Source organism: Apium graveolens, chromosome 2 (genome assembly GCF_009905375.1).
Source record: "Apium graveolens cultivar Ventura chromosome 2, ASM990537v1, whole genome shotgun sequence".
Classification (NCBI taxonomy): Eukaryota; Viridiplantae; Streptophyta; class Magnoliopsida; order Apiales; family Apiaceae; genus Apium; species Apium graveolens.
The window spans coordinates 39,579,981-39,594,846 of record NC_133648.1 but is presented as its reverse complement, the minus strand read 5'-3'; positions in this window follow the sequence as shown (position 1 = coordinate 39,594,846).

Here is a 14,866-nt window from a genome sequence, read left to right as displayed (position 1 = left end):
TGAATAGCTCGGCTCGATTATTACTAAGTCGAATTCGAATATTTTACGAGCCGAGTGCGAGTAAATCACGAACAGTTTGACTCATTTACACCCCGCATGACTTTACTAGCGTAGAATTGTTATCGAGTTGGTTCGTTACTGTAGTTCATACCATAAATTTATAAAAAAAATCTTTAAAAAATGGTGTCATAATTATTTACCTATAAAATATAAGAATAAATTATATTAATCAATCAGTGTGTTTTAAATTTGGGCCCGTAAATAGTTCCTTATCTCAGTACATCTTGAGTCGACAAATAAAATTTGACCAAGGGTCAATATGTTAGCATTTTAATATTATTTAAAAAAAATCAATTCATATATTTGTTTATTATTTGATAATTATTAAAAGATTATACCTCATACATAACATATCAATCACTAGTCTATATTTCACGTTAATAATAATAATTCAAATTCAAAATCATATATTATGTCATTATATTGAGATGAACTCTAATTTTTAATCATTCTTCATCCCTACTTTCACGGTCAGATTTTCAACCCTGAATTTTCTGGCCCGTGAGGCCTACTCAGTCGCCCCAACGCCCAAGTAGTCAGCCTTCTCGGAAGGTTGTCGCCCAGCAACCTCAGCAACCCAAACACAGTGAATATAACTATGAAATACACGCACAACAAAGATCCAATCGTATGTGCAAGTGTGTATAATTACCAAGCAAATGTAAATACACAACAAATTTACGAGCCTGAATGTTAAACCTTTTATTGACCAACAATATAAGGATTGCTTACAAACATTGCCTATTGCCTAACATATAGTACAAGTGCAGAATACACTATGAACTTGTACATAATGATACTTAGATTACATTCAGAAAATACATATCTATATATAATAGAGCCTGGTCGCGGCCCCAACAGCCCACACAGCAACAACAGTCTCGGCTGTTAGATAATGAATTACACACAAAGGGGGGGTGGATGTGTTTTTGTGTTTTTATGCTTTTTTGAAGTGTTTATGGTTATGAACAAAGTAAATTAAACCTTGCAGTGAGATGTGTTAATACTGAAATTTAAAAGGAAATAACAGTGAACACAAATCTTTCAAAAGTCACTTAATTTTATATTAAAATTAAGAATATTTTGCTACAAAATTTTTAAGCTCTTTGTTGCTAAAGAGCTTAGCTTCTTACTTGAGAAAATACAACATTTTTCTTATCTAAATTGTTACAACTAACAAAGCATCCGGTGTTTACTTTATAGAACAATAAACACTGGTTATTACACAGCATGCAACGGCATGTAATAAACCTTATTTTTAGATAATCAAATATTTCTATTTATGGCTTAGTGTATCTTTGTTAATCTTGCAAGCCTGTGACTTTTACTTTGCCAGTTAATCTTGGCCTTTGATCTTGTACTCTTCAAGCTGTTTTTATAGACTTGTCAATCCAACTTGATTAGATTGTTTGTTGATTGATAATTTTGGATATTGAACTGGTCTGCATTTTGTACTTTGAGTTTTACCTCGAGATCTCTAGTTTGGTATATAGAGAACTTGACATCTCGATAAGTATAATGGCTTATCGAGATCTCTCATTACTTTATAGATGTTTTGACTAGTAGAGGTCTCTGAGTTCTCTATAAGAGAATTTAGCTTGTCGAGGTCTCTTATCTCCATGTCTTCACTTTGGCTTATCGATATTTCTGAGTTCTCTAGTGACTAATTGACTTGTCGATAACTCAGAGTTCTCTAGTGATATTTGACTTGTCGATATCTCAGAGTTCTCTAGTGAAATTTGACTTGTTGATATCTCTGAATTCTCTAGTGAAATTTGACTTGTCGATATCTCTGAGTTCTCGAGTGAAGAAATGACTTGTCGGTATCTCCAATCTTCATGTCTTCAATTTGGCTTGTCGATATCTCTGAGTTCTCTAGTAGCTTCCCTGACTTCTCTATAAGTCATTTTGGAGTTCTCGAATGATTTCTCTATAATACTAAATCTGTGACTTGTAGAGATCTTGACTTAGAACATTTTTCTCAAAACAGATTTTTTCAATTCCAAGCTTCTTCATAATTCTTATGAGGCATGATCTTCTTGATCTTCTTCCAAATAGAATTCTTAGGCTTGATACTGTTTACAGAAAAAGACTCTAGTCTACTCTTTGATATTTTTACAGACTTTAAAATGTTACAATACAAAATGCAAACTAATATTATCATACAACTTACTTAGGGTTGTCATATTGACTTAGTCTTGTTATTGTTCAGGCATGTCTTGCACAACATCGGCAGCCCCAATTGGTGGCAGTTACAAGCAGCTCCAGAATTTAAATACCTTCAAATTTAATTTTCCCACCAAGTCTTGAGCCCCAATTGCAAGATAGTTACTCATCAACCCACTTGTGCATATCCCAGAAAATACACACACATATATATATGTCACCGATATAAATCAGCCCCCATATGCCACACATGTGCCCACGTTTTTTACTTTTTCCTTAGTTATTTTTGGACTCTAAGTTAGCTCTCAGCTCACTGTTTCCCACACATAAATCGGCCAACCAATTTTCATCCTGAGTCACCATAGCGCCCAATCTGAGCCGCCGCCTGGCGACTAGTCTATGTCGCCGCCTGGTTCCTACTGAATGTCGCCTAGCGACTAGTCCGTGTTGTCTCCTGGTGAGGTCTCAATTTCACTTGGTTGCCTAGCAAATCAGAACCTAGAATTCTTATCCAGTCTAAGGGTCTTACAAACCCTCCCACACCTCCTGAGTTTAATGTCCTCATCAAATCATCAACAATTCTGAGAAGTCCATTTATCCAAGTAGCAAAACCAACGCCCATGAACCAAGGCTGCAAATCCGTCTTCGTTCCTACCACTGCCCAACTTAACCAGCTACCATAAATTGATCATATTAACCTCCATAATTTCTAGGGATGGCAATCGGGTCGGTCGAAACGGCTTTTGCAAAAACCAAAGCTGAACGCGATTGTCTTTGCCAAACCCGAACCCGAATCCGAACCCGAAAAAACCCGAATTATCAAACCCAAACCGATCGGGTTTTATTCGAGTTCGGTTCGGGTTTGTAGATCTCTACCAAATTGTACTTTAATTTTTTTGAAGGATTAATAGGATCTTATTCGAGCAAAGGGCTCATAGATCTAACGATATTGAAATTTTTGGATTAAATTAGATGATTCAGAGTAGGAAATGGATTTGAATTCTAAGGACGAAGTTGTGGGTTAAAAAATGTAACAATATTGACATAGAGTATACTTGTATCGAATCCTACTACTGATAATATGTTTAACGATCGTAGTCCACTAATGTTGGACTTTAACGTAATCGTTTGTACAAAGTATAATCATTTTACTACTAATATTAGTAATATATGATATCATAAATTATATTAATACTTTTAAGATATAATATATTATTTATATATTAATACGGGTTTCGGTTCGGGTCGGGTTCAAAACGGTATGCCTTAAACCTAAACCCGACCCGAAAAGAGTTCGGGTTTAAAAATCATACCCAAACCCGAACCGAAACCCGAAATATTCGGGTTCGGTAAAACCCGGTCGTATCGGTACGGATCGGGTATCCATCGATTCGGTACAAATTGCCATCCCTAATAATTTCCCTCCATTCGTCACCAAAACCTGATGACCATATGTAGATGCCCAGTCGCCCATACATCAAATTCCATTCTGACTTATGTTCTAGCAGCGCCTCGAATCCTTGGAGACATTGACTTAGGTCCAAGCAATTACCAAGTTCGTTGCCTTGTAAAGATGAGTCACCAACTTGTGATCCAATTTCACAAACCATGTCGCCGACCAAAATCTAAACACCCTCCAACTTCTTCATTTTCTTTTTACCCTTATCAATCTACATAGGAACGGCTTTCACAAAACATGGCATGCCTCATCCATGAACATAATCCCACCATAAACCAACATCACAACGCTACTAGTCATCCTAAAGAAGTCCATAACTAGGATGCAATCAAAATCATCTAAGGTAACAACATGAAACATAAAGTTACCTTGCCAATCACCAAGAGTCAAGCCATCATTCGAAGTACCCCCCCCCCCAATTTTCTGAGCATTAGCCATCTTAATCTGATTTAAACTCGATTTCTAGCTTAAACCAAGTTCCTCAACACATTCCATTCCAATGAAACTGTTTGTGGCGCCCGTTTCTACCATAACCATGACTGCCTTCCCATTCATTAAGGCCTTGACATACATAAGTCCATCCCCCTCCACGAATTTTTCAGTCCTTAGTGTAACCAAACGCATAGGATTCACGCTCACTTGAACCTCATCATTTCCCTCATTAGTTTTCTCATTCTCTTCATTAACACGAAAAGCAATTATTCTCTCTTTCTTGGGACATTATCTTGCAAAATGCGGCCCTCCACATATGAAGCACCCTTTGTCGCCAACACCTTCAGACTGTCTATTATACTTGGCATCACCATTGCCATTTTTGTTGTCATTTTTGTTGTTTTTGTCCTTACCCTTGTGATTCTTGCCACTATTTTTACCCCTTTCAGCGTCATGAGAACCAACCTACTTGTAGTCAAACAAACCATCAACAGTGGTGATAGCAGTCGGCAAGTCCCTCACAACTTGTCACCTCAATTCTGCCTGCACCCAAGGTTTCAATCCAGCCAAGAAATTAAACAACTTATCCTCATTCGACATATTTTTTATATCCAACAACAAAGAATTGAATTCTTTAACATAATATCTAACATTTCCCGTTTATTTGAGATTTCTTAAACTCTCCATAGCAAGCCAATAAGCATTAAGTGGCATAAATTGCTCCTTAAGTTCCCTCTTCAAGGCCTCAAACGTGGTTATCTCCGGCCTGTCCACACTCGCATTATTATCAGTCAGAGTTTACCACCACAATTTTACATCGCCAACCAAGTACATACTTGTGATTGAAACTTGCTCCACAACATCAATATGGGCAGCCTTAAAATACTGCTCCATGTCCCGTAAGAAATTTTCTAGATCTTTGGCAACCTTCGCCCTATCATAAAGTTTCGGCTCCGGAATTTTCAACTTTGAGTGGCCCTCTCTTCCACTCAACAAACCAACGACAGTAGTCCACTTCACCAACACTAGTCCATCACGCAACGCCTGAATTTGGGCATCATAACCCTCCTTCATAACCTCACAAGAACATCAATTGTGGCCTTGAATTCATCCAAGCCCTCCCTTGGAACCTGATCCTAATTCGCTATAGGAATATCATCTTTTGACAAAGGCACCCCCGGAAAATCTTCAAGCCTTGCCAACCTTTCACTCATAGAATTTCCACCAGCCATGATGTTGAATCCATAAATCTATCAACACGGCTTTGATACCACTTGTCACGGGGTCAGATTTTCAACCCTGAATTTTCTAATCCGTGCGGCCTACTCAGTCGCCCCAATGCCCAAGTAGTCCGCATTCTCGGGAGGTTTTCGCCCAGCAACCCAAATACAACGGATATAACTATGAAACCCACGCACAACAAAGATCCAATCGTGTATAAATGTGTCTAATTACCAAGCAAATATAAAGACACAACAAATTTACGAGCCTGAATGCTCAACCTTTTATTGACCAACAATATAAGGACACAACCCCAAGATATGCTTAAAAACTTTGCCTACTGCCTAACATATAGTACAAGCGCAAAATACAATATGAAATTATACTGAATGATACTTAGATTACATTCAGAAAATGCCTATCTATATATACTAGAGCTTGGTCGCGGCTCTAGCAGCCTACACAACCACAGCAGCCCCAATTGCTGAAAGTTACAAGCATTTCCAGAATTCAAATGCCTTCAAATTTGAATTTCCCCACCAAGTCCTGAGCCCTAATTGTAAGGTAGTTACTCATTTGTGCATATCCTAGCAAATATACACACATATCCTAGCAAATATACACACATATATATCACCAATATAAATCAGCTCCCATGTGCCACACATGTGCCCACGTTTTTGACTTGCCCATTAGTCATTTTTGGACTCTAAGTTAGCTCCCAACTCACTGTTGCCCACACATAAATCAGCCAACCAATTTTCATCCCCAGTTGCCATAGCGCCCAATCTGAGTCAACCGCCTGGTGCCTACTCAGTGTCGCCGCTGACCACTAGTCCGCGTCATTGTCTGGTGACACTTGGTCCCAATTTCACTTGGCTTCCTAGCAAATCAGAACTCGGAATTCTTATCCAGTCTAAGGGTCTTGCACCTACCATTAGGGGAGATCACGGTTCGGTTCGGCTCAGTTTTGTGATAAAACCGATACCGAAACCGAAGATCCTCGGTTTTAAAAATCAAAAACTGCAACCGCAACTGAATTATCGGTTTCGGTTTTTGTGACGGCCTCAACCCCGGGGTCAGGAGTTGACGTCATCAACAACAATAATAACAATCATAATTCAATCTAAAACATTAATAATACATAAATACGACCCCTTTACCAAGACCTTTTCCAGGTTTAAGTATGATTTAGGTTACAACTAACACAAACCAACCTACGACAATCGACCTGACGCAGCTAACTTAACACAACAACTCAACAGACCACCCTTGGTCCAACACAACCAGCTCAGAGGGGTCTGACACGAAGGGAACTGGAACTCTGCCCTGACTACCGCACAAGAATCTCCTAGGCATCTGCAATACATATAAAATATTCTGCAAGGGTGAGCAATTGCTTGCTCAGCAGTACCACTATATGAATAATAATAAAACAGTGGATAATAAAACAATGATAGGAACAGAATTCATAACTCGTTAGAAACATGTAAAACGGGTGTAAACTGGATATCAAAACTAGCATGCTCTGTAAAAGAATATCATCAGTAGTGTGCTGTGTATAAATACCAGAGTTTAATTTTAGCATGTTATCTTCATTTTCAAATCCACTGTATAAATCAGTTGTTCCATTACGGAACCGTAAAACCCAAATCAGATACTTAGTGGATATGTGAAGATAGTTGATCAGGCTATCAACACCGGACAGCTCCCACTGCCATCCTATATACCTGTTCCGGAACTCAAAGACTAGCGAGGTCTCTGACCAGCTGGACTAATCGGTTTTATAGTGTGCCCAACCGAATTAGCCTCTTACGCCTCCTCAATAGGCCTACTCTGGCCCCAATGTATCCCATATCTGACCGTTTTATCCAGTTTTCATACTATCTCATTTTCAAAATCATTTATTTAACCAGCACACATATAAAATCCATTTCGCAAATCATTTCATTCGAGATAGGTACCTTTCGAAGTTACTTCTCCCCAAAACAATTTGAAAACAGTGATTTATAACTACGGGGATACGCAACTTAAAACGTTTTTGTTCCATTATGAAAGTAAAACATTTAGCTATTCATATGCACTGAACCATAAAAGAATGGTCAAGGGTACTTGCCTTGCAGAGCTTTACCACTATTACTGATTGACCTTGGACCGATTCGAGACACTCGGCTTTATCGCTTTACTATTTGACTATCCTGGATCCGACTTCAACGCTCAGGTCCTTCACTTGAAACCTCGCTACGCTTATCAATTGATCACTAGGTTATCCTTAGTTCGATATCAATTCTTGAGTCCTTCGACTAGAACGTACAGAGCCGAAATACCCTACGTTAGACGTCTAGGTATGTTTGACATATCCTCGATACAAATCTACTCATTCGATATCAAATCCCGACTCGTACTTATATACATTATTACCATACACGCATCAATTTAGGGTTCACGTTCTCAAAATCGGTTTGGTGTTCATTTTCAGAAAATACGCGTACTCGTTCTTGTACGAAAATAGGGTTATTGGTTTTGGCAAAACAATTTACCACTACATACAATCAGATTCCGCACAAAACATATGTATATACTTATTTATACTTGTTCGACGTTCTGATAATTACAGGGTACGTCCCGCATTTTCGAATTTAATTTCCAAAAATTCGGGCAGCACTTCCTCTGTTTATCGGCCTACCCGTCGAACAACTCGACGTCTTAACAATCAATAAACCAACAATCAAATCATTACAGTTTCACAATCCACAATTATAACTCACAATCCGAACCAAATTCATAACCCGAACGCCAATAAAATTTCCAAGATAATTAAATATGTTTCAATTTGAATATTAATATACGAACTAAATTATTTATTTTAAAATATTAGGACTCAGAATAAACATCATAGTCCACCGTCGGCTCGCCGAAGCTCATCGCCGACGGCGGTGAAATTTTGCAGGTACCCGATTAAATTCCGGGTTTCCAACACAATAATTCCACCGATTATTATAATTATTTCCCGCTCGGAATTATTTATTATTTCACGAATGTTACTCGATCAATTCCTGCAGAACAAAATAATAAAAATTTTAATCGATCAGGACAACACAGTAGCACAACCAAGCACAGAATCATCACAAACAGACACACGCACAACGCGCGGAACAGAGAAAGAAAAATAAGCCGGAACAGCAACATCACACCATCACGAAGAAACAACAGAACCAGTATCACAAACATTCAACTGATACACACAAGCATACACGCGTGTATATGCATGTGTATTCCAGCCAAACATAAATCGGAGCAACAAAAAGGGGTGGAACACAGGGGCGGAGCCGGGCACTCACCGGAGTTGGACAACGGCGGCAGAACAGAGAAAGTGGAGGAGAAAAAATGGAACAGAGAGAAGAACAGGGGAAGAGGTTCCGAAAGAGATGAGCGGAGAGATATGAGAGATTGTTCGAGAGAGTGTCGAGAGAAAATGAGAGAGATTGAGAGACTGCTGTGAGGAGTATGTGTTTTATATTTTTATTACTATCCTTATCAATCCGCAACAAATCACAGCCAGACACGAAACCAATACCAGCCTGAAAACTGGACACGCGTCCCAACTCTACCTGAAAGCCTGGTTTTAAGTTCGCGTTTCGATATTTACGAACAGAGATACGAAAAAATAAAACTAAAAAATTATTGAAAATAATTTTAAAAATTCAGAATAATTAGGAATTAATAAAATAAAAATTTTCACAATTTAATATGAAATTCTTAAATGCGCATTTGACCCATATTTTAAAATTAACGGACCGAGGTGAACTTAAAATAACTTCCGAAAATTATGGAAACAGTCTCAAAATATTATAAATATCCCGAAGTAAATAAAAACGTAATTTTCATAATTTTAAAACAATTTTTGAAACGCAATTTATACCCGCTTTTGTTAATTAAACGAATCGACACGCGGGTGAAACTAACTCCGAAAATTCCCAAAATAATTTTAAAATTCTCAGAATAACACGAACTTAAAAAAAATATAAGTTTCATAATTTTTAAAAAATTTCATAATTAAATATGAATGTTACCATTAAACATACTCAGAAAAATCATTTAAAAATAAGTAATTAATGAAATATTGATTTCTCAATTTTATGAAGTCCTAAAAATAATTATTGAAATTATAAAGTCATAAAAATAATTTAAGAGACAATCCAAGTATTTATGGAAATAAAACTGCAATATTACCATTTTTAACAACGATACAAAATCATGCAATTCATTAATTAACCACATAATTTAATTTCATACACTAGTAATCACATACACATAGTGACAGAGTAATAACCCACTGACTGAACCCACACAAATATTTTATTTAATTGTTTATTTCATAATTACACATTTAAATAATAATAAAAATATACGGGTCGTTATAGTTTTGGTTTCAAAAGCCCCGGTTTCGGTTTTAAAACCGGCAAAATAATTTTTTTTACAACTTGAATAAAAGGAGTTCACTTAATTAAAGAAATTAACAATATCATCTGATTTTTTAATTGAATCGAAATAAAAAGTGACATTAGAAAGTAACATTGTTCGAAATCAAAAAAAAATTGATTAAATTGATTAAAGTAATATACGTATTACCTTATTCTTTCTAGAACTGCTAAAAGACAGATACTGAATTCCGGAACAAAAGCTAAGCAGCTGAGCAGAGCTCCAGAATTCCTAAATAGAATGAAATATGTAACAGGTATTCTAATTTTGTAATCCTCTGAGTCTGAGTACAATGTTTATACGTCAAAAAAATAAATTTAAGTTGTTTACGCTGCTTATATCTTATAGAAGGTAACACCACATAGACACAGTTACCTTTACAATGCAATGTACATTGATATAGAACCTCATACTTTTCAGTTTAGTCTTCATAGAACTTAATACTTCATAAGTTGATGAAAGTGTATAGCATCCGCAATATGTCTCAAATACACACTGTCATGCACATAGACAAGTGTGTTGAAATAAATAACTCAAAGTTTTGTAAATCTAGACGTAATCTTAAAAACGGACAAAATGTTGTAACTCTGAAAAAGAGCTCCCAGAAAAAGAGCTGGCCCTCCTCCACGACTCAAAGGGCGAGTAAGATTCAGGTATGAAGAACCCTTCTACCAAAATCCATACCCAGAATATATATGTGATTCAAAATTCACTCCCAGTAGTAGTCATAGTGCATAGTTGAGCTACAACTGTAACTCAAAACGTTGTTCCGAGACATTAGATAATTTAATACATAATATATGACAGTGCCTTGTTCTGGTGCTAAGCTAATTTTGTAAACTGAACTGTTTCCTTGTTTTGGTTTTTTGATTCTTTTTAGAATTTGTACGTGAGCAGTGTTAGTTATATGCCTATACAATTTAATTCACATTGTTTACCCTGTAATTATTTTAATTTAACCACACATTTGAAACTATATTATATTAATGGCTAACTTTGTTGGAATATATACAGAGACCTGCAAATCTGTAAGAGATTTAATTGCTAGTCAACCCTCAACAACAACAGCCCCAACATCAACTTTGCTTCCCCATACATCAATCTTAAGTGTCCGATGCAGTATGATATATATATATATATTATACAATATATATATATATATATATTTATTAATATATTATAATAATCGGTTCGATTTCTATTTTTTCGGTTCGATTTAACTCCAAAACTGAAACCGGACTTTTAGTAACGGTTCGGTTTCTCGGTTTTAATTCGGTCCTACCTACCATCATGTACTACTCTTGCAAGCTTTTGACTTAAACTATTTTCCAGTCTGTCACTTATGTTTAATAGATGTCTCACCATTGTGGACAGTACTAGAGTGTTAAAGTATGGAATTAAGATTTATCGCCCAAAATTTGTAGTGATATGAAAGAAAATAATAAGGCTTTACTTTTAAATAAATAAAATTGGCACGCGCTATAAGTGGTAATCTTCCATGGATATAAAGATTGAAGTACCTTATTCATACAAGATTTAGATATAAAAAAATGAATGTGATATTGGCATACTATAGTTAAAGAGTGTTATAATTTTAAAGACACATAAATCATACACATAACAATGAAATGAAGTTACATTTACTTATAAAGGTTTTTTTATGAAGTTTAAGTTATTGGTGTGCACAACTAGGTGTTTACGACAAACCCACAACACCCACACATAGGTTATTTCTGAATGTCAATAAAAGTTATAGCAAATTACTTTACAAATGTTACATATTGAATTCTCAATGATCAAGAAGAAGCTCGGGATCTGGTTGTTCGGATGTCATCAGGATCTGATGTACCGTCAGGATTTGGTATGTCATCAGGATTTGTATGACATCAATATTTGAAGACAGTCAGCATTAGAGGATTTATTCTGTTCCTTATAATGTGGAGGAGATATCTGTTACGTCTGAGAGATATGACTTTATCTGTTTAGTTTAAGATATGTATCAGTTTGTTTCAATTAGTTTTTGATAATGCATGCATATCTTAGATTAACCTGTTGTAGCTGTGTAGTATATAAACACAATTTAGGTCATCACTTAGTGAACAACACTCGAGGATCATTCAACCTAGCAGCTCTCAAGAACATCAGTATTTCTTGAGAGGATTTTAGAACAGTTTTTATCATATATGTAAAAAGCTGTTATATGTTATTACTTGTTCGAAACATTTATGCAATTGTATCCAACCCCCCTTAAACAATTGTATCTTTACTGGGCACCAATTAGTATCAGAGCACACTGATAAATTTACAATCAGAAATGATCTAAACCTGTCTTTGAACAAGTATGAAATCATTAAAATTCCCATTCTGAAAAAGACTGAATATCCAACATGGAAGGTGAAGATGCTCATGTACCTGAAAGCTACAGATCCAGATTATCTAGACGTAATTAATAATGGACCCTTCATGCCAACAAAATTGGTGCCTGCAACTCCTACTGTTGCTGAACACTATCAACTGAAGGAGAAGACAGAATGGACACCAGAAGAGAAAGTAGTTGTGCTGAAAGATGCAAAGGTAAGAAACATTTTGCATAACAGTCTTGATTCTGTGATGTCAAACAGGGTCATAGCCTACAAGACTGCCAAAGAAATCTGGGATGTTCTTGAAACTCAATGTCAGGGAACCATGGTCATCAAGAAGAACAGAAGGGTTGTTCTGATTCAAGAATATGAACACTTTGAGGCCAAGCCTGATAAAAGTCTCACTGACATCTGTGACAGATTTCTGACTCTGCTAAACAATCTGTCTTTGGTGGGAAAGGTGTATGATCGAGAGGATTCAAACTCAAAGTTTTTGAGAGCTTTTAGTGAAGAATGGGAGACTCGGACTTCAATCATACGATATCAGTATGATCTAGACGTAATTATTTTGGATGAAGTCTATGGCATGCTTAGAACTCATGATTTGGAGGTTCAGCAAAGGAGAGAGAGGAAAAGCAGTAAAAGAAAATCTGTTGCTTTGAAAGTTAATGGTAAAGCTTCAAAAGAAAAGTCTGTTGGAGCTGTACAAAAGAAGAATAATTTGCCAGAATCAGATATTGATGATTCATCATCAAATCCTGTTGATGATACTGATTCTGAAACTGATGAGAATATGACAGATTCTGATGTCATGCAAATGGCCGCATTGCTGGTTAAGGGCTTCAGGAGAATGCAATTCAGGAAGTCTAGGGACAACATAAGCTTCAGGAAGAAGTTCACTTGAGGTGAAAAGAAGTCAACTGGGAGAAAAGATGGAAAGGACTCTAAAGCTGGGAAGCTAGAAAGGACAAAGATTAAGTGCTACAACTATGATGAACCTGATCACTTTGCCTCAGAGTGCAAGAAAATTAAGCATGATAAAGGGAAGAGCAAAGCCCTGATCACTTCAAGCAAGAATTGGATTGACTCTTCTGACTCTGAAGGTGAAAATACATGATATGCACTGATGGACAGTCTTGATGATCCTGCTGCTTCTGAGCCTAAGGTACAAACTCCTTTCTTCTCTTTTGATACTGAAAATATATCTGAATTGAAATCTATTCTTAAATCTTTGCATGGTAGTTTTAAGAATAAGACTTTAGAAAATGATAGACTTATAACTGAAATTAACAACTTGAAATTTAGGAATGATCAGTTAGAGTCTGACTTAATTCATCAGATAGAATTGAAGAAGGAATGTGAGAGAGCTAAACATACAGTTAAGATTCTTGAGGCTAGATACAGTATGCTAGAAAAGGATATAGAAAATGAAAGAAAAACCCTTAAAGCCTGGATTGATTCAGGCAAAAAGGTTCATGAGATGATCTCAAAGAAAATCTGGAAAGAATGCCTAGGCTATAAAGATGGAATTAAGGATGTTGACATTGAAAATAAAATTTCCCTTAAAACTCATGTTAAGTTTATTTCATCAGAAGCTGATGACCCCAAATCTACTTTTAAAAGGGTTCAACATCAGTATCACAAGAAAAACTGGTAGATGATAAAATTCAAAGAAAGAAAAGTAAGGAAATCATTAAGTCTGTTCAGAAAGAAAAGAACATAGGACTTTTGTCAGCAAGACAATTAAAAAAGAAAATATCTGAGGTTATTGACAAACCTTAAGTAAAAAGTCTTAAAAGAAACAGGAATGGTAAGCAAGGTATTTCTAAGGATTCAAATTACAAGGCTGTTCCCAATGCTTCTAGGAAAACTTGTTTTAACTGTGGAAATACTAGTCATCTTGCTATTGATTGCAGGAGGAATAAAAAAAGGAAAACTGCTATTCCTGAGTCTGATGTTAGGGGTAGATCAGTATTTTATAAATCACAAAATCCTTGTTTTCATTGTGGTAGTAGTTGGCATTCGATTTATACTTGTAGTTCTTATCACAAGTTGTATCACAATTACTATGAACCTTTACCTAAGTTTAATAAAGTTGCTTGTGTGATTAATTCTGTTAGTTTTACTAAACTTGCTTCTGACAAGACAAATCCTGACAAAGGAAAGACTGTCAAAAGTACTCATGACACACAAAGACTTAAGTTGTCCAAAAAGAGGACCCAACAAGTGTGGGTCCTTAAAAATCCTTCTAATTAATTATTCTTTTGATTGCAGGGTAACAAAAAAAATACACTTGTCTTGGATAGTGGATGTTCAGGATACATGACTGGAAATAAATCCCTGTTGTTAGAATTTGAGAAGAAGGCTGGCCTAGATGTATCTTATGGAGATGGAAATGTAGGACATTCCCTGGGATATGGCAACTTGATAATTGGAAAGGTAGCAATAGAGAATGTAGCTATGGTGGAAGGACTGAAGCATAATCTTCTGAGCATAAGTCAAATCACTGACAGAGGTTATCATGTTGTATTTTATGACTCATACTGTGAAGTTGTTCATAATAAGTCAAAGAAAATTATCTTGGTAGGATACAAACATGGTAACATTTATGAAGCAAGTCTACATGAAAGTCTTAAAAAGGAAGCTACTTGTCTTATCTCTAAGGTATCAGTAGATGAGAGCTGGA